The following is a 21,471-nucleotide window of genomic DNA, read 5'->3' on the forward strand; positions in this document are numbered from 1 at the left end:
TCTATCTCAGATCGATCTTAAGAGATTGATCGAACTTATTTTTTTTTCAGTTTCTCAGATCGATCAAAGTTTTGAGATCAATCTCACATTTTTTGTGATCAATCGAACTTCACAGATCTCATACACACACTTCATTCATCATGTATTATGGTCATGCTATCTCATATATGCCCAATGCCTGTGATATTCCACATTGGATTCATTTCACACTTATATTGCTTAGCATGTTCACCTCCTATCACTTGTATAGATTCATGTCATATATGTTTTGTCTATCTTATTTGATATGCATGTTTCTATTTTGTGCTTTCAATTCTTCATTTTGGCACTGACTCCCCTTGCAAGTTTTAAATTATTTTTCAGGCCATGACTAAGCGCAAGACTGTTGCCAAGAGGCAGCACGGGCCTTAGAGACGTATCAGACCTAGGATAGAGGAGTCAGCAGAGCCCTCTCATATACAGGAGGAGCCATTAGAGCCTACTCCACCTCAGTCACCTTCTCATATGGCTGAAGCTGATCATATTCCATCTACTTTTGAGGCTCAACTTGCGTTTACATCATCTCCATCTCCATCTCCATTACAGGCTGAGGTTGAGCATTCACCATTACCATTACCATCACACCAGCTAGCTCAGCCAGCTCGAGAGTGTGACAGGCCCGCACCTAGATATGCACATATGACAGTAGACCATAAGTCAGTTTTTGACATAGATTTCTTCTCCAAATCGGTGCTGACCCGATTAACTTATGATGATATTATCTAGAGGGGCCTTACAGCTATTCTTGCCCCAGTTACTGAGCCAGTCTACCCGCGGCTAGTACGGATGTTCTTCCAGAACCTCCGACCGTCCCCGCGTACCACGGTAGAGCTGGTCACTACCATAAATGGCCATTAGATTTTTATTACTGTGGACACACTAGCCAGATCATGCCATTGTCCACACCGATGCCCTCCAGAGCTATAGAAGCTTTATCCTAAGCTATACAAGCCTTCTTATACCGACATGACAGTTTTCTCGACAGGTCACCATGCCGATGGTGAGACTTTCGCCATCCGCACTTATCTTCCAGATGACCTATAGTTCTTTGATTCTGTTCTCTTTCGGAATATATATATAGCTGGGCACAAGATTTAGCGGCGAGGAGACTATCTAACAGCCCTCTACGTATTTTATACAAGCCACTGGGTATCTATCCTCGCGCTCATCTGGAACGTGATGAGGAAGCTCTTCGATAAGTATATCAACAAGGAGAAGCCCAGAAGGGCTAAGTCTCTCCCATTTGGCCACCTCATCACCCAGATACTGATTGATCAGCGCTATCCTTTCCATCCTCAAGAGCACCCTGAAAGAGGTTCTTATCACTTCTTGAAGAAGGACTGTGACAAGAGCTACAATGCTATTATCACCAAACTGTAGAACCACGCAGTAGTGGCTGCAGAGGAGCTCGAGATAGAGGCAGCAGCAACAGACCCAGCAACGAACAATGTACCAGTAGGTCCAGCTATCGAGCACATATACATTGATTTAGAGTGACCTGCAGATGACACAGAGCAGCACTCTCCAGCTGGGTCACCAGTACATGAGGAGGAGCAAACTCAAGATTCTCATTCTTTAGATTCTTATGTACCTGAGGCTCCCAGTCAGACCCCCAGCTTTGGAGAACGCCTTCAGGCTCTTGAGGATGCAGTGGTTGCCATGTAAGCTGATATTACTGCCCTCAGAGCTGATACTGTTGTCCACAGAGCTGATTTTGCTACACTCCGCACGGATATCACGACTATGTTCTGAGATTTATCTAGGGATATCCGCAGAGCTCGCCCTGCCCGTCCTGCCTCGTCCACCTGAGATTCCCAGTTTCTTCTATCTTTTCATACTATACCTCTGTGATCTATACCTCATTTTTGTCACTGTATATTATTTGTAGCCGGATATGTCGGCTTTGCTCTTTTGATGTACTTTATACTTTATTTTCTTTAAATATGTTTTTGCTATGGATGTCATCTATTATGTTCAAATATCTATCTGTTTGACTCTATCAGGTGCATCACAGTGACTACAGTGAGAGAGAATGCTACATAATTTTCAGGACCACCCTTATACCTCTCTCACTGTTTTATTTTATTTACACTTGCATGTCCACTGTGCACTGATTATCCCTTTTTGTTATTTGATGAGTTTATCCGAGTGCCAAATTTCAGGACCACAGTTAATCCCAAGTTTGGGGGGGCCATACCACTCACTTTGGATACTTCAGTCCCAACCATTCTTTGCCTTAATTGCACCGGTATACTCTTTCCTTTTGTTCTCTTTGCACATTGAGGACATTGTGCCATTTAAGTTTGGGGGTAATGGTGTATGTTACAGTGTTTGCTTTTAAATTCAAAATTTTGAGCATAACTTGTGTATTTAAGAGATTTTCTATGATTGGTCCATATTAGCGATGATTTTGATCTTTTGAGGACTATATTGCTTAGAATTTAAAAATTGCTTGACTTGAGAGTCCAATGCTCCTTGTATGTCTTGTGGATGCCATTTATGAGTAAATTTTTCGAAAGATTGATATCTTGCTTGCACTCATGGTCCACATCATCTTGATTTTGTGATTATTTTGAGATTCACTTTAGAATTCTACACTAGCACCGGCGCACACTAGCATTCATTTGTGGGGTACATGCTTTGTTGATTATTGAATTGGTTATATCCCAATTGAGCTAGTAGTGTATTGAAAGCTTTCATTCTTGATAAAGGTAGATAATAACCCCTTTTTCACCAAGTAGTTGGGATTTTAGCCTTATCAAGCATTGAACTTCTCGCGCCGAAAAGTGGAGGGCCCAAACTCTAGGTTAATAATTGAATTTAAAAAAAATAAAAATAAAAAATAAAAATAAAAATAAATAAATAAGAAAAAGTTGCAAAAGTAATAAAAAAGTGAGGATTTCTCCCAAAAGGTGAGAAGTGGAAAATGATTAGATGGAGGTTGTCTTTATTTGTAGCCTAGTTGATTTGAGCTTGTAAGTCCGTAAGGGTGTTTGAACGCCAAATGCCCTAAAGCCGTCTGGTTTGGGAGTCATTGACCTAACGCTCGATCTCATGGATCACTAGAAAGCTTAATAGATCAACACATTGCACCATGCTTCCAGCTTTGATCAAAAAAAAAAAAAAAAAAAAAAAAAAAAATCCGAGTGAAAAGAATAAGCGCACCTAGAGCAATAAAGCTTTAATAAAAAGGTCCACTTTTTGTCTTGATGATCGGTACTAGATTTATGTGCTAGTTTGAGGGTAAGAATGTAATCATTTCTTTAGTTGGCTAAGATAGCAACACATTTAATGCCGGTCCACTCAAAAAGGATTCTAGAGTTGTTCTGATTTGCATGATCATTTTCTTGATGTGTGGAGAACCATATTTGGTTGCTTAATGTTGAGATTTTGGGAGATTGCTTAGAAATGTTTGAAAAATTGCATACTTGAGTTAGTTTTCTCCCAATGCTTGTTTGCAATATTGGTGTCACTTTTGTGAGTATGAGCTTAATGTTTGTGGGTATCATTTTTGGAAACTCACGAGACTTCACCTAGGGATTTAAAAGGCTTGTTGCATATGCAAAGTGCAATCGTGTTCCCTACGAAAGTGGCGTTATCCATTCATTGCTTTCTAGTTCATGGTTGTTTAGTTATTCATTTCATTCCTTTACTTTCTAGTTCATTGCTAAGGACTAGCAATATTTAAGTTTGCGGGTGTGATGAGCGCTGAAAAGTGCGTATTTAAACCCCTTAAGCTTAGGCATTTTAGTACCCTTATCTATCTTACTTTACCGTCTTAGATTGATTTCGTGTTATTTCCATTTTCAGGCACTTATCCCGAAAATAAGCTAACTCAGCCAAATAAGAGCAGAAATGAAGCAATTCTGGGATGAATAAAAGAAAGGAGCCAAGTGGAAGGAAAAGGAAGAAAAAGGTGGAATTCAACATCTTCAATCGATCTCAAATCAAGGTTTGATCAATCCAATATGATCGATCTCAGCACTTCAAGATGGATCAGAGCCATGATGACATTTTCAGAGATCTCAAAAGTTTGATCGATCCAATATCATTCTTCGATCGATCGAACTACCTTGTCCTTATCCAAATGATTGATCTTATCTAGTTGTACCACCCTACCAACCACTTTTGTCCTTTTCCCAAAATTTTCTTCAAAATATCTCAGATTTGTTTTTATCCAAAAAGCGCCGCCATTGAGGATCGATCCAACTTCAGTTCGATAGATATCAGCCATGTTTGATCGATCCAAGTCCAAGGTTCGATCGATCGAACTTCCTCTAGTGCGAAAAAGTTAAATTTCCAGCTCATTAAAAGCTATCCTTATCCAATCATTGGCAAATATTTTGTGCACGACCCTAGCTCATTTTGTGTGTCACTTGACCTACCTATATATAGAATATGATACACTTTTTGAGGAAGGATGCTAGGAGACACTTAGATTGATTTATCACAATAGAGGTTATTCTTAGAGAGGAAGAAAGGAGGAGAAGACTAGAGACATAAGCTTGGGAGCTCTTCATCAACCAAGGAGTAGATTACTTCCATGGAGTTTACCCTTGAGGGTTGGAGAAGCACTACCATGAGTGGCTAGACATCCTCTTGGGGCTAGAGTTAGCCCCAAGCATGCTTTCTACATCTTGATTTTGTGTATTATTGAGGGATTAGTGTTGTAATACATGTTTCGGCACTTATATATATATAGATCTTGTTTATTCAATGATTTATGTAGTTTAATGCTTCCAATTGATCATTTCATTCTATCCATATGTCTATGTATGCTAGAATAGATGTTCATGTGTTTGTCTCTATTTCTTGTGTTATTGATGCATGTCTATGTGTATTAATGCCATAGATCTAGAGATTGTCAAAACATTGTGCTTAATGGAATACTCTTGTAATTTTCTTGATGGATTGTGCCTCTCCCTTAGCTTAATTAGTTTAATTTCATGTCATTAGCTTAATTGTAGTGTAGTGGTAGCATAGCGGTTAGATGGGACGACAATCCATGCTTGCTGTTTGATGTTCCATACTTTTGAATGAAAGTAGCATATGTCTCTAACCTTGTGGTGTATTTGTCTTGTGAGCTTAATAAAAGGATTAATGACTTGCTAGATATATTGTGCTTTTCACATGCTATTTAGACAATATATACTTAATTGTTAGATATATTATGTTTTTCACATGTTGCTTAGACAATATATACTTAATTGGTCATCCTTACTAATTGAATCAACCAAACAGACACACACACATCAATATTGCAACACATATTTCACTCATTAGTCACTTGTTAAGGGTGTAAAAAAGTATTGTTTGGTAGTGACCTCTAAACCCCAAGATCTCTCTCTCTTACTTACTCTTTATTGCGTTCAATTATTTAGTTTAATTTGCTCTCTAGTTTAATCAACCAACCAACTATTTGTTTGATTACTCAACCTACTAACCCTAATAGTGATTCCACAACCAAATTCGACTCCAATCCCTTGGGACGATCCCTACTCACCCTAACTATATTTTTGGTGAAGGTAGTAGTGGCTTTTATAAATGTAAAACTTGGCCCTCGCCTTTATGCACACTCTCTAAGCTTGTGGTGTAGTGACGACGAATCACACCACCACTACACTCTACTCCATTTAGTTGTTCTATATTGCATTTGTCTAGTTGAATTTGTAGTTTAACTCAACCAACAAACCATATTTTGATCACTCGACCTACTAATCCAACATTGTTTCCACATAAATACTGCCCTCTTTCCCTTAGGATGATCCCTACTCACCCATGCTATATTAGTAGTTAGAGGTAGTAGTGGCATTTTCTAAATTTAAACTTGGCCACAGTACAAAATTTTTCGTGCTTTGGTTCGAGACACACCAAACAACAAGCACATCCAAAGGCGTACCGTTCTTCCTCAAATTCAACAAAGAACAACAAGCACATCAAAATCGTGCCATTCTTTCCTTGTGATTCAATAAGTTCAAAGAATCATCAGACAACACTATTCGAGATCAAGCTTCATCAACCCTTGATCAGAAATCATTGGCGGACTTCCTCAACTACAAATACTTGAAGAAGATTGTCAACAACCCGATTCAAGATTAAGCTTCAAAAGCCCTTGAATCCATCTAACAAAGGAGATTGAATCAGAAGATATTTTCTTTCTTTTGTAAATAATATCTCAGAGGATTGTACTCAAATTTTTATAAATTAGTAAAATTCTATTTGCTCCATATTTTGTTCATATTTGCAGACTACAAAATGTGTGTGTACAAATTTTTGGCACGCCCGGTGGGACATCTCTACCTCTCATCTCTTTCTCCAACATCAAATCCTCAGCAAATTCATCATCAGATTCTATGACTTCCAACATGTAATGACTAGGTCATTGTCCTTCTTTTCTTTTCTTTTTTTGGTAATTTTCTTTTTTCGTCTTTTTCCTTATTTCGTCTCTTTCTCGTTTTTCAGTTTTCCTTGCATAACCTCACTTTTTGTGCTCGGATTTGATTCTGACTTTGCATACATCCATGATATTTAATTTCTATGATATCTATATTTTTACTTTTATAGAAAAGCATGCTAGATGTTTACTTTTCTTGGAAAAGGGTATGGATGCATAAATTTTTTGTAATATTCTTGACTTTTGGGGTTTTAGTGTAATTATGCAAAGTAATTATTTTTCGTCTTAGAGACCATTTTGTAATTTAATTTGGAAGAAATTATCAAAAAAGAACTTTTTGCAATTTTCAAAAAATGTGACAAGTGTCACACACTCATGGAGCCACTTATTGACATTGTGGTGGAACCACTTAGAGGCTTAATCTCTTGACACATGGAGGGTGGAGATTCACTCATTTGTTGGCCTAGGATAGGAGCACTTGTTGGCATAGATGGTTGACAAGTGTAGGCTTAATATTAAGTCTTGAAAGTTTACTTAGGATGGTGACAAGTGTAGGCAACATACTTAGTCTTACAAGTGTGTGTGTGTGAGGTAGTGCAAGAGCACATAGTGAGTGGATAATCCCACCACATTTAACTTAGGGTTTGCATTTCATTTTTCACTTCATCTCTTTCCTCTCAAGCCCTAACTTAGCCACCATTGGAGGAAAGCTTGACTTAAAGCTTTGACTTCATTTTTGGCCTCCTTCCACTCACCTTAGACCTTTAAGCTTGGAATACTTTAGCTTCATCTCATTCTCCTTTACAAAACCCTAGTTTGATTTTCCATTTTTAGCTTGGTTGCATTGGATTATAGAGATTCAATTCTCTATTGAGGTAGGGGTGGTTGTATGTTTATCCTCTTTGGGTTTTATATATATTGGAGCTTGATATATATTGATTACATGTTTTTTAAATTCTTGTATTTGCATATAAATAGAGATTTATTATGCTTGACTTAGGATTTGTGAATTAAAGCATGCATATAACTATTAAATGGAATAAGTAAATTATTGTTAAATGACTTGCCTAATACTTGTGATTTTATTGAGGGTCTATTGTGGATTTCTTGTAGTTGGTACTTATATTGTTGAGTAATAGAAAATTCATTGAAGGTCTAGTATAAAGATCCTGTATATGACACTTATATTTATTTGTAGGTAAATTACTATTTTGCATGATTAGTAATTGTGGCCTACATTGATATTAAATTGCTTTAGTGTAATATGTAGTATCATTAACTTGCCACTTTAGACATGTAACCTTAGGGCATGGTTTGCGTGGTTTCACCTTACTTGTGGTTGGTAGATAGTTTCATGCATTGAGATTATATAAATGTTATGGACTTGTTGATTTTTGGAAACTTGTAAGGATATGAAATGTTGATGGCTAGGGTTTGGCTCTAGTATGGAGGATAAGAATTCTCCTAAGTCATAGTGCGCACTAGGTAGTACCTTGTCGGTCGTAATTACCCAAAATAACTTGTATGGTCTCATGGCCACATATCCTACTCTTTCCATTATTTGATTTTGCATTATATTCCAAGTTGTAAATCATGGATTTCTTGTAGCTTGTGATTTGGTAATTTTAGTTTCAATACGGTTAGTGTACTTGTTTATGTATACTTAGATGCTATGTGTTTATCACTTCAAATATTTGTATAGCTTGAGATGATCCCTTAGAGTACCTTAAAAACATAGACGTTAGGTGGAATGCACCCTTGTAATGATCTATGTTTGGTTTGCATTATACTTGAAACTATAGGGCATGCACATGCACCACATCCTACGAGTAACTTGTTTACTCACCCTCGTTGTTTGGGTCATTTTGCAGGTAAAGAAACTTTGTTTTGGGATGCATCACATCCCTAAGTTGCTTTAATGCCTTGAAGTACTTTGTTGTAATTTGGGAAAAACTTGCAAGTGTTAGCATGTAGTACCATTTTGTTGTAAAATGCTAGTTTTGCTTTGAAATATATAATATGTACTTAAGTACACTTTTTGATACTTGTTTTGTATATACAACATGAGGCCAAGGGCCATTAACTTGATGTTCATAAGCATGTTCTAAAAGTTCAAGTATTGCAAATATAGCCTAATATAAAAATTAGAGGTTTGACATGTCAAAATTTGTAAATGGATTGTAATGAGGCCGTATGCCATTGTAGCGTATCTACTGCATCATTTTGCGTTTGTGTGCATAATCACATCTCACAAAACTCTTAAGTTTTGACTTTTGAACTATTTATGGATAAATTAAGAATTTTTATAAAATAAAAAAATCATGCATTGGAGTAAGTTTTAAGTTCCCTTTTGTTTTAGCATGCTATGGATGCTCTTTTGAGGCTAGGGAACGTTTTTAAGCATGTCCGAATCATATGGGGTGCATGCATCACCTTAGGATTGGACCGAGGACCTTTTTCTAGCATTTTAGCACCTATTCGAGTCATTTTGGTCATCCGAAATGCTAGTTCGGTTGACCGATGGCTTTTGGAAATTCTTTTGCACAGTAAATCACTCATTCCAGTAGTTTTTTTCTCTATTTTGGCCTATTTCGGTCGACCCTTATTTCGGTCTACCGAAATGACTTCCCCTCAAAAATATGATTTCAGCAAAATTTTTGTCCAGTTCGATCATCCGAAACTCCATTTTGGTTAACCGAAATAGGTTGCATGCACACAGCCTCTCTGTTATGTTTCAGCACTGATGCTCCAACTTCAAAAGGTCATAACTCCTTCATTTCTAATCCAAATGAGGTGATTCGTGAGCCTAAACTCAAGGATTTTGAGTCAGATTTCCAATGGTACCAATTCCATTCTAAAATTCAAATTAGAATGGGATTTATTCATATTTTAGTGAGGTAGTGTCAGTTTTCGCTTAAACTAGGAAAATGCGTCTTGTAGGATTTTTGGCCAAAGTTCTTAGAACGTCTTGCAATCTTGTGAAATGATTAGATTAGGTTGTATTCACCTTGTTTGACTTGTTTAGATTCAATTGTCTCTTTTAATTATCATTGACCATTTTGCCCTTAATTAACGAATTTTGCCCGTTTTGACACTAGTTTCCTTTTTCACTCTCTTTAAGTTTCGTGACTTCATGGAATGTCACATTGGTGTCTTAGAGATGATTTATTTCTCAAAGGACTTTAGTTTCATCTTTTGCTTCAGTATTTTGGATCTGTTAGCGAGTCAACTTTCGAGTCATCACTAACGCACCGGGTTGAAAAAATTGGGCCGTCACAAGGGGTATCAGAGCTCCTAGGTTCGAAAACCTTAGGACGACGGGTTTTGGGTGCATATTATGCTTTTGTTAACACGCTTTGATATGTTTACGTGTTTCTTGATAACATGTTTTGACTTAATAACATGTCTACTCGCTTATGTGGTAGTATATTTTGGAGTCTACCTTAACTATTTTAGTATGTTGTGTATGCTTGTATACCTTAGCATTTTGTATATGCTTGTTTTGTGTTGGCATGTCGTATATGCTTGTATATTTTAGCATGATTGTATGTTGCATACATTTCTTACATCTACTATGTGATACTTGTTTCATGCATTCATGGCATGAGTCACATTAGGTCTTAATGACTTGCATTGTTTTTGACCTTGTCCCTTATGTGTGTAGCACATGGTCTTGACTCACGAAGAGTATTCTTATCACGTCGAAGTGGATGAGCAGGCTGAGGATCAGGTTGCAGACACCAAGCTCGTACGGGGTCTGATCGGTTGGTCAATTAAACATCAACCTTCGTAACAGCACGAATCATTGTAAAATAGGGCTATTGGTCGGGTAAGTCGAACCACTGGGACTGCGCTAGTCTAAGGCAACCTAAGTGTCTAGAGTCATTCTTAGGATAATGAAGGGGTATAGAGTGTTTGTTTGTCACTAAAGATAAGAATGTAAAGATGCATAAATTAAGAACTTGCAAGAATTTAAGAGATGAAAGACGAGTAAAGAAGACTAAGGAAGTGAATCCGCCTCCATCCCTATACACATGCTAGATTAGACCTAAATTAAGGGAAAAACAACATATGATGGTCAAGAACTACATAGCAACACATAGTTGCCATGTAAGTAATCAAGAGGTACATTAGGTCTCAAACAAGTATAATCCATCAAAAGGGTAAACATGTTTAGACTACCTAACTAAGGTGTAGCTTATACACATTTACTTCAATGAAAGACTATCAAATTCTTGACAAAATGATGAAGCACATGGAGCAAGAGATTAAGCATACACCATCAAAGGATTTCCTAAGCAATGGTCTATCAAAGTCACCTATCAACATGCCATTAAATCATTTCATAACCTTATTTCCATTCTCACCATGTAAACTCAAGCAAAAAGATTAATACAAGACATCACCTAACATAAGATAATGAGCTTGAAGAAATCATCCATACATATATAAACATTCATTACACCAAATGAAGTGCTCTTAGCTATAAAAAAGACCATAAATATACATTGCAATCCCCCAATATAGACTACCCTAGGACATGCTTACAAGGGAGGGACTTCATCACCTCCCTAGAGAAAGAGTTAGTTACCCATTGCTAAGCTAGAAGAAGGAAGAAGCTCCATCCAAGACTCCATTTTCGTGCTCCTTCCTTTGCTTCAAGAACACACCTTTCTTGCTCTCTTCTCTCTCCTCTAATTTTGTAGAATGAAGGATATGATGCATGTGGCCCTTAGTTGCCTTAAATCTTTCAACCAAGCTCTCTCTCTCCTCCAAAGACATTCCCAACCACTCCATAAAGAAGGAGGGTGGAAATGTGGAAACCAATGCACAAGTGGGCTGAAGAGGGGTTCATTTCCGAGCTGCAATCTGGCCAAATTTTGAGCACTCGAAGGGTGGCCTCGAGCACTCGTAATTAGTGTAATGTGTAACATGCAATTCTTGCCCATCACTGACCCACTGTGGAAGAATGACCATAACTTTGTGCTCCAAACTCCGAATGATGATCTGTTTGAAGATTTGGAGATCTGATTTAGAGCTTTAAAAACTTGATGTTTTGATGAAGACCCAATTCTCAAGTCTGGTTGGTCGAAAATGGGGAGAAAGGCAGCAATTTAGTGCTGCCAGGCAGTTCTGCGTACCTCTGGTAAGAAGATCATAACTCTCTGCTCCAAACTCCGAATGACAAACTTCTTGAAGATTTCGAAAGCTGATTCAGGGCTTTACAAACTTTATGTTTTGATGGGAGTCCAGTTCTTGAGTTTTCTAGGTCAAAAATGGGGAGGAAGGACGGGCTCTACTGCTGCCAGAATTTCAGAATTGGCACCCTTTTTGTTCAAAATTCCACAAGGCATCATTTTTGCTTCCTTTTTGCAATTTAACCTGAAAATGTACAAAAACATGCAAATGGAGATAATCTACATAAAATAATCAATTAATGAACTTAACTAATGTAATTTAGGGCGCTTGAATATACAGTATTCGGCGCTTATCACACCCCCAAACTTACATTTTGCTAGTCCCTTAGCAAAACCAAAATGAAAAGCTCAATGGAATGAAAAACATGGGAATGCTATTACAAAAATATCAACCATGGCAAAAATAAATATAAACATAGCTCAAATACAACTTGAAACAGATAAATAGCTGGAGACGGGATCATTGGGAAGACTACCTTGCATATATGAAGCATTGATACAAAAATTGGCAAAAACCATTTCAACATGCATGCATCAACATCATAGTCCATATAAATAATTCAATTGTCATCTCTTAAATGGAAATAACTCAAACTCCAGTGAAAGTGAATTGAATTCTCAACATGCGGCTTTTACTTTCTTTTCCAATTCCAAGGCACAAGTTTTCAAATCAATGAATTCCCCTTTACATGAAGTCCCTAAGGCATGATTTTATTTTCAAGACAACTTTTGTTGCCTGTTAAGAATTTATTATAACTCAAAAGTGAAACATAAAATGGTTGTGCAGTGTTGAAATCCTTTAAGCTTTCAAACCAACCTATGTAGCGAGCGTTAGGCCAACAACTCCTAAACCAGACGGCTTTAGGGTGCTAAGTGTAAAGACACTCCTAGGGCTTAGTAGCTCAAGTTGGAAAGGCTACGAATTCCAACAAACCATGTTTATTACACACATTTTTTGAATGACCGTGCAATGTTTAAGTCCTTTAAGCTTTCTAACCAACCCATGTAGCAAGCGTTAGGCCAATAACTCCCAAACCAGACGGCTTTAGGGTGTTAAGTGTAGAGACACTCCATAGGGCTTAATAACTCGAGTTGGAAAGGCTACGAACTTCAACTGGTCATTATTTTCTTTCTTTCTCATCTTCATTTTTTTTTTTTTTATGACAATGAACTTATATCATGCCAAAGATATTCATCTATCAGGTTCATCAAATCAGATTAACTTGGCCAAGGTCAAGGTCAATCAAGTTGCATGCCTCACAGTTAAGTTTCCAATGTGCATCTGTGCATTGTGAAGCTTATAAGAGTGTAAATCCAGCAAGAATCTAATTGAGGCATTTATACAGACTACATTGTATTTTGCATGATTACTTCAAATTCAAATTTCTTTATTTTCAAGAATTCTCAATTGCTTCTATACACAAGGTATTAAACATATGCTTTGTCTCCGACAAGTTTCAAGCTATACTATCATTACTTTACAAAATAGTGATACCAAAACTATGCCAAAAATGCAATATTGCACCCCCAAACTTAAACTACACAGTGTCCTCAATGTGGACATGGGTTGAAGTTAAAGACAAAAAATGACAGAAAAATAAAAACGAACAAAAATACCCAGGGGGAGGAAACGGCATGGTGAAACAAAACCCCCAAACTAGAAATGAACTGCGTCACCTAGATAGTATGATGAAGAACAAAAAGAAACAACCACAAAGGGTATTAATAGCACAAGCACATATACAGAAAAAAAAAAAAAAAAAAAAAAAAAAAAAAAAAAAAGATGAACAAAAAGTTAACAGAAAAGAGAGAATTTGCATTCAAAAGGAAGTTTACATGATTACAAAAGAGCTGTACATAGATCATGTCTACTAGAGCAACCTATACATAGCAAATTCTGAAAGTTCAAAAGTAAAACAAAAGATACAAGAGAAATATTTACATATGAACAAAAAGATAAGGTCCAACACTCGCAACAAGCTATGGGCCAGAGGGTAAATGGGCGAGGATGGAATGGAGGAGAGATTGAGTCTTACGCCGTTCGGCGGAAGCCAAACGAAGTTCCTCAGCTGCGACACGACGGTCTTCAGCAGCAAGACGACGATCTTCTTCAGCACGTGAAGAAGTCTCACACATAGTCCGAGTGTACGCGGACAAAGAATTCTCAAAACGATCCATCCGCTCATGAATACCAGCAATGCTAGCCCGGATGAAAGCCTGGTCCTGCTGAGAGTCGACCAGAGGCTCCACCCTTGCAGCGGCTGCTACCGTGGAAGCATCCTCAGAAAGAGGAGGAGGTGGAGCTTGGATGAACAGGGGGGCAGCAGGCTGAGGGGTACTAGAATGGCTAAGAACATTGATCCACCGGCGCTTGGTAAAATTTTTAATCTTTTCGCCTTTTGGTTTATGGGGAGGAACAATGAAACCCTTGTGCTTTAGGAGCCGAGTGATGAAAAACGGCAAAGGCAATTTCTGATTTTCAACTCGCGGAGCCCGTGCATTATGAGCGTCATGCCAAAACTTCATAAATGTTGTCCAAATGAGCTTCGGGATGGAGAACCATTGGCCTTGGTCCATGGCATATAAGGCTTGCAAAAGGAGGCCCCTACGCTCGGTGCTATGCACCAAAGGGCAGACATTGTGCTTGAAAACAGTGTCAATGAACCAGAGGCGTTCCGGAAGATTGGTTTTGCGGATAAAAGACCGGGGTTTATTAGGATCGTCAACATTGCAAATGGCAGCGACAACCTACTCCACAGTTAATGTATCCGGCTCCTCATATAAAGGGAGATTCTCACGATTGACAATGTCATCGGGGCACTCAATGGGGCAACCAGAAACCTGAATGATGTCAGTCATAGTGAAAGCATAGGTGGTGCCATCAATGGATGTAGTGAGAGAAATGGGTGGCTCTTCAGGGCATTGGAGATTCTGGTAGAAGAGGCGCACTACACGGGGGTAGGCAACCCTGGCAAGGGGCGCGCAAATGTGCTGCAGATGCCGGTTAGTCAATTCGGCTACAGCCCACGAAGTAGTGGGTAGAATGTCAAAGGCATCCGTGAGCGGAAAAGAAAGCTCGTAGTTGAGTTGTTTGCGATCCCAAGGATCACGTGGTCGCTCACGATTGACAGCACGGGCACCTGCAGAGGGTCTAGGAGGGCGAGAAGGACTGGCACGAGACTATTAGAGAAGTGGACTTGGTTAAGGAATTTCAGCGAACACCTGGCGTGCACCACAAAAAGGAGAAGGTGAAAATGAGGGGTGGATGATGAAACCCAAAATTTTTGACAAGCAAATCAAGCTCTATCATCAACAAATCAACAACAAAGCATCAACAAAACCAAACTCCAACATTACAAGCCCATCCTCCTTGTAAAACACCATGAATGAACAAAGGAAAAGAAAAACAAATGAAGAAGACACAGACCTGAATTTCAGGGTATCCGAGAGCAAGAAGGAAGGCAGGAAGAGGGAGGTGAGATGATGGGGTGGTGGGGTATTGAGGTGAGTGAGAATTTGGGGGTTGTGGTAGGTTGATGGTGGTTTGGTTGAGAGGGTGGTGTGGGTGGCTTGGTGAATGCTGAGAAGAGAGATGTGAGGTTGGTTGGTTTTGAATGTGACCTAGAGTGGGAAGGGAAGTGGAGTGTGGGTTCGGGGTTTAAAAGAGAGAAGGGTAAGCTTGGTTCGAGCACTCGAAGTTGGACTTCGAGTGCTCGAAATAAGGGCAGAGAGTTGGGAGCCGAGGGGTGAGAGAGGTTGAGTGCTCGGGTGGTGAGTGAGAGAGCTTAGGCAATGGCGAGCACTCGAAGCTTGGCTTCGAGTGCTCTAGAATTTAGCAGAGAGGGTTTGGTTTAGTGTTTGGGGTGAGAGATGAGGTTGGAATGAAGTTTGGAGCATGCATGGAAGTGGGTTGGTTTTGGAGAGGGGTTGGTCGTGGGTTGGTTTTGTTGGTGGCTGGTTGAGGAGCATTCATGCATGGGCTTGCATGCATGCATGCAGGGCATGGAGTTGGATGGTGGTGCTTGGCTGTTGAGTGAGAAGAGAGTGGGGTGTTCGAGCACTTGCAAGGGGGAGCTCGAGTGAGGTGAGGGTGATTGGTTGTTGTAGGTAGAGAAAATGGGTGGTTGGGTGGTTGTTGCCGAGGGAGAGATGGTGTTGGTGCATGGGGTTTGGGAGGTTGGTTGAAGGTGGATGGTTTGTGGCTTGCTGGGTGTGAAGGAGTTGTATGGGGTGGTATGGGTAAGGTGGATGCAGGTCGTGGAGGTTGGTTTGTGGTGGCAACTGCATGGTTGAGAGGGAAGTTGGTTTGTTTTTGAGAGAGAGATGGTTATGAGGAGGGTGTGAGGTTTGCTTGGGTGAGGGTTGAACAAGCTCGAGCAGGTGGGTTTGTGAATGCATGGGGTGGGTTGGTTTGCATGGAGAGGGGTTGCCGAGATGGTTGTTTGTGAGGAGTTGAGGTGGGTTTAAGATGAGGTTGGTTTGGAGGTGGAAAGAAGCCGAGATAGGAAGTTGGTTGTTGCCGCGAGCACTCGAAGTAAGCTCGGGGTGGTTTGGTTGGTTCATGCATGGGGAGGGTTGAAGTGTGTATGAGTGTGGCTCAGGTTTATGAGGTTGTGGGTGCATGGTGCAGTTAAGAGTTGGGGTTGAGAGAGGAGGTGCCGAGAGGTGGGAGAGTGGGAAGGTTTGAGGTGGTTGTTGGGATGGTAAGTTGGGAAGGGTAGTGGAGGAGTGGAATGCCAAGAGGGGTGTTTATTGGGGTGATGGTTGGATGGTTTGAGGAGTGGAAGGTGGTTTCTGCCGAGAAGGGAGAGGGTGTGGTTTGAAGTGGGTTGAGGGTTGATGGTTTAAAAGAGAGTGAGGAAGCAGATTCGAGTGCTCGAACTGAGCCTGCGAGCACTCGAATTGAAGACAGTGTCTCGGGTTGTGATGCATGAAGTTTTCGAGCACTCGCAAGGGGACTTCGAGTGCTCGAAATGGAAACAGTAGCCTCAGGATATTTGGGCAAAGCTTTCGAGCAGCTGCAAGGATGTTCGAGCACTCGAAATGGGGAATGAGAGTGCTCGAAAATAAGGCAGTGGGTTCGGAATTGTGGGTTGGAATTTTTAAGCACTCAACTAGACTTTGGACTGCACGAAATTGGCATCAGTAGGTTCGGAAATGAAGTTGCACACCATGGAAATTGAATGGTTGCAATGTGAAGGTAGTGAGCTTGCATGGATGCATCGTGAGCTTGCATGGATGCATGAATGGGTTTGCATGGATGGCAGTGATGGGTGGATGCATACTTTTGCTCACATATTTGCATGGATGTAATTTGCATTTCATTCCCATGCAATGTATAAACTGTGTATACATGATGTAACATCATTTTGAGCATTTTGAATATACTGTGCATCTACCTGATCATTCCAATGTATAAACTGTATATACATCTTGCATCATGTATACATGATGCAACATCATTTGGATGCAATTTGCAATTTGCATGGATGCAATGGATTAAATTTTTGCATGGATGGAAAATTTTTTTTAACTTTGCACCTCAGCTCTAATGAATGGAAATTTTTTTAAAACTTAGCAACTCCATTTTAATTCAATGCATGGAAAATTTTAAACTTTTCACTTCATCTCAAATGCATGGATGGAATTTGGTCTCTTCAAATGCATGGATGAATGTAGGAAAATTTTTAAACCTTTGCAACATCACACAATGCATGAATTAAATTTCTGAAAATTTTTCTAAAACTTTGCAAATTCATTCCAATGTAATGCATGGATGGAAAATTTTGAAAACTTTTCAACTTCGTTCTAATGCATGGACAATTTTTAAACTTTTGAACTTCAATCCATTCTAATGCAAGGAGGGAAAATTGTCAAACTCTACACTTCATTGCAATGCATGGAAAATTTAGAAAAATTTTCAAACTGTGCAATTTTTTTTTTTTTTTTTCAATGAGTGCATGGATGATTTCAAGAAGATTTCCCAACTTTTACAACCTCACACAATGCATGGATGATTTTGAGAAAATTTTCAAGCTTTGGAACATCTCTTCAATGCATGGATGAGATTAAGAACATTTCAACAATGCATTAAAAATGAGATATTGCACATGAGTTGCATGCCAAAGATCCTATGAAATTGCTCGAAAGCGATGGAAATTTCCGGGAATGAAAATTAGAGCTGAGAAGGTCTAAGAGGCCAGTCTAAAATTGCAAAACACAACTGAAGACCATTTCAGAAAAATCAAATTTTTGGCTTATCGAAACCATTTCCCAGAAAATTTCAAGGCACGAGCAATTTAAGAAGGTAGAGAAGCTTGGAACATCGAAAGAATTTATTCCCTTGCTTTGCTAAATTTAATGTCGATAGCTAGACGAAGTTAGAGTTGGCACTAATCCTCATAAATTGGGTCCGTCAAGAGGACTTCCTCAACTTTTCGGGTTGGGATTGTGCCATCAATGCAAGGCTTAAGTCGTTGGCCATTAACCTTGAAGAGTGATCCTTTTGCAGGATCATAAAGTTCGATTGCTCCATGAGGAAAGACAGTAGTGACAATGTATGGACCATCCCATCTTGACCGGAGTTTACCGGGAAAGAGTTCCAAGCGGGAATTGAAAAACCAAACCTTTTGTCCGGGGGCAAAAGACTTCTTGACGATGTGTTTGTCATGAAAAGCTTTAGTCTTTGCCTTATAGATTTTTGCACTTTCATACGCGTCATTACGCAATTCCTCAAGTTCATTTAATTGCAACGCACGATTAGAGCCGGCTTGTTTAAGATCAAAATTGAACCTTTTTATGGCCCAATAAACACAGTGCTCTAATTCTACCGGGAGATGACATGCTTTGCCAAAGACAAGTCGATATGGTGATATGCCAATGGGTGTCTTATAAGCTGTCTGGTAAGCCCAAAGCGCATCGTTTAGCCTTAATGACCAATCTTTGCGGTCCGGTCTAACTGTTTTTTCCAAAATGTGCTTAATCTCCCGGTTAGAAATCTCTACTTGACCACTCGTTTGAGGGTGGTAAGGTGTAGCAACCTTATGAATGACTGAATACTTAGCAAGGACGGATTTGAGATAACGATTTTGGAAATGAGATCCGCCATCACTAATGATTGCTTGGGGTGTACCAAAACGACTAAAGATGTGAGACTGAATGAAATGGATCATGACTTTATGATCATCGGTTTTGGTAGCCTCGGCTTCAACCCATTTAGACACATAATCCACCGCTACAAGGATGTACTCATAGCCATAAAAAGATGGAAATAGTCCCATGAAGTCAATCCCCCACACATCAAAAATTTCAACAATTAAAATGTTGGTGAGGGGCATCATGTCTCTTCAGGACATGGATCCAAGTTTTTGACATCGTTCACACGATTTACAAAAATTGTATACATCCCGAAACAAGGTAGGCCAAAAGAATCCGCTTTGAAGAACTTTGTTAGCGGTCTTTTTGGCACTGAAATGGCCTCCACAAGCAAGAGTATGGCAAAAATTTAGAATGCTTGTGGTCTCGGTTTCAGGAATGCATCGCCGGATGATTTGGTCCGGGCAATACTTGAATAGTTCTGGATCTTCCCAAAAGAAATGCTTGACTTGGGAGAAAAACCGGTCCCTCTCTTATTTGGACCAATGAGCTGGAATTTTGCTAACCGCAAGATAATTGACAATATCTGCAAACCATGGAAGATTGGAATGTGAAACTTGAAGAAGTTGCTCATCTGGAAAAGAATCACAGATGGCTGCAAATTCGGAAGATTTTTCAATAAGCAAGTGAGAGAGATGATCGGCGACAACATTGTCGGTCCCTTTTTTGTCCCAGATTTCAATGTCAAACTCTTGAAGTAAGAGGATCCATCGAATTAAACGGGGTTTTGTCTCTTTTTTCGCTAACAAATGCCTAAGAGCGATATGATCTGAAAAGACGATGACCTTGGAACAAAGAAGATAAGAGCGAAATTTATCCAAGGCGTACACCACAGCTAGCAATTCTTTTTCAGTGGTGGTGTAGTTCAATTGGGCATCGCAGAGAGTCTTGCTGGCATAATAAATGACATGCGGAAGTTTATCCACACGTTGGCCCAAAACCGCCCCTAATGCGTAGTCGGATGCATCACACATGATCTCAAAAGGAAGAGACCAATTAGGTGGTTTCATGATTGGGGCGGATAAGAGGAGAGTGCGAAGTTTAATGAAAGCTTCCATGCAAGCATCATCAAAATTGAACGGAACATCCTTGGCTAAGAGATTACACAAGGGCCGTGAGATTTTGCTAAAATCTTTGATGAAGCGACGATAGAATCTGGCATGGCCAAGAATAGAACAGATTTGACGGACGGAATTCGATGGAGGAAGATTAGAGATCAACTCAACTTTTGCCTTGTCTACCTCGATTCCCCGTTTAGAAATGACATGTCCTAAAACAATGCCTTCTTGGACCATGAAGTGGCTTTTCTCCCAACTTAGAATTAGATTCGTCTCTTTGCATCTTTGGAGCACAAGAGATAAATTTTTGAGACACGAGTCAAAGGAGGAGCCAAATACGGAAAAATCGTCCATGAAAACTTCCAAGAACTTTTCAACCATATCGGAGAATATGGACATCATGCACCTTTGGAACGTTGCCGGCGCATTGCATAGACCAAAAGGCATGCGTCGATAGGCAAAAGTACCACAGGGACATGTGAATGTTGTTTTCTCTTGATCTTGGGGGGCGATTGCCACTTGGTTATAGCCGGAATAACCATCAAGAAAACAATAGAAGCTTTGGTGGGCTAACCTTTCTAGGATTTGATCTATGAATGGGAGTGGGAAATGATCCTTCCTAGTTGATGAATTGAGTTTTCGGTAGTCAATGCACACACGCCACCCGGTGGTAGTTCGTTGTGGCACGAGCTCACCCGCCGAATTTTCAACAACGGTGAGACCAGATTTCTTGGGAACAACTTGTGTGGGGCTTACCCACTTGCTATCAGAGATAGGGTAGATGATTCCCGCATCTAGCAATTTGATCACCTCTTTCATGACCACTTCCTTCATATTTGGATTTAACCGGCGCTGGACCTCTCTAGTAGGCTTTGCATCATCCTCCATATGAATGCGGTGCATACAAATGGAGGGGTCAATTCCTTTCAAATCTGCCACTATCCAACCAATAGCTTCTTTATGCTCTTGGAGCACCGCTAAAAGGTTGGTCTCTTGGTCTTTTTGAAGGTCCGAGGCAATGATGACCGAAAGGGTTTGCTTTGGACCAAGGAACACATACTTGAGATGGGCCGGGAGCAGCTTAAGCTCAAGTTGTGGTGGAGATAGCAATGATGGGACCGAAGGAGTTGTGGAAAGTTGGGGAAGTGGTTCTTTTAGAATTTTCCAAGGAGGTACATCCATGATAGCATTAATATCAAGCAAGGAATTGACTTCTTGAATGGTTTGATCAACATCAAAGTTTGAGAAGTCAAAATGGGACATGCAAGTTTCAAGAGGATCTTTGCTTAGAATGAAGGGGAGAGATTCTTCGACCACTTCATCAATGACATCCACAAGAAAACAATCATCCTCATTGGAGGGATGTTGAGTTGCATGAAAGATGTGGAGTTTGACTTGCATGTTTCCAAAAGCAATGTCCATCACCCCAGTTTGGTAATTAATTGATGCATTAGCCGTGGCTAAAAATGGCCTACCAAGGATCACGGGAATGTGCTTTTTTGGGTCATGGACCGGTTCCGTATCAAGAACCACAAAATCTACCGGGAAGTAGAATTTGTCCACTTTGATGATAACGTCCTCGAGAATACCTTGTGGATGCTTGACCGATCTATCGGCAAGTTGCAAA

At 39.8% G+C, this 21,471-nt stretch overlaps 1 pseudogene; it reads right to left on the reverse strand.

The window, feature by feature from the left end:
• Positions 1–21,471, reverse strand: part of LOC132301770 (uncharacterized) — a 214,380-nt pseudogene that overhangs the window by 70,088 nt on the left and 122,821 nt on the right.

Source organism: Cornus florida, unplaced genomic scaffold (assembly GCF_030987335.1).
Source record: "Cornus florida cultivar Cherokee Brave unplaced genomic scaffold, ASM3098733v1 CherokeeBrave_3.0.0_Hap2_Chr03, whole genome shotgun sequence".
Taxonomy (NCBI): Eukaryota; Viridiplantae; Streptophyta; class Magnoliopsida; order Cornales; family Cornaceae; genus Cornus; species Cornus florida.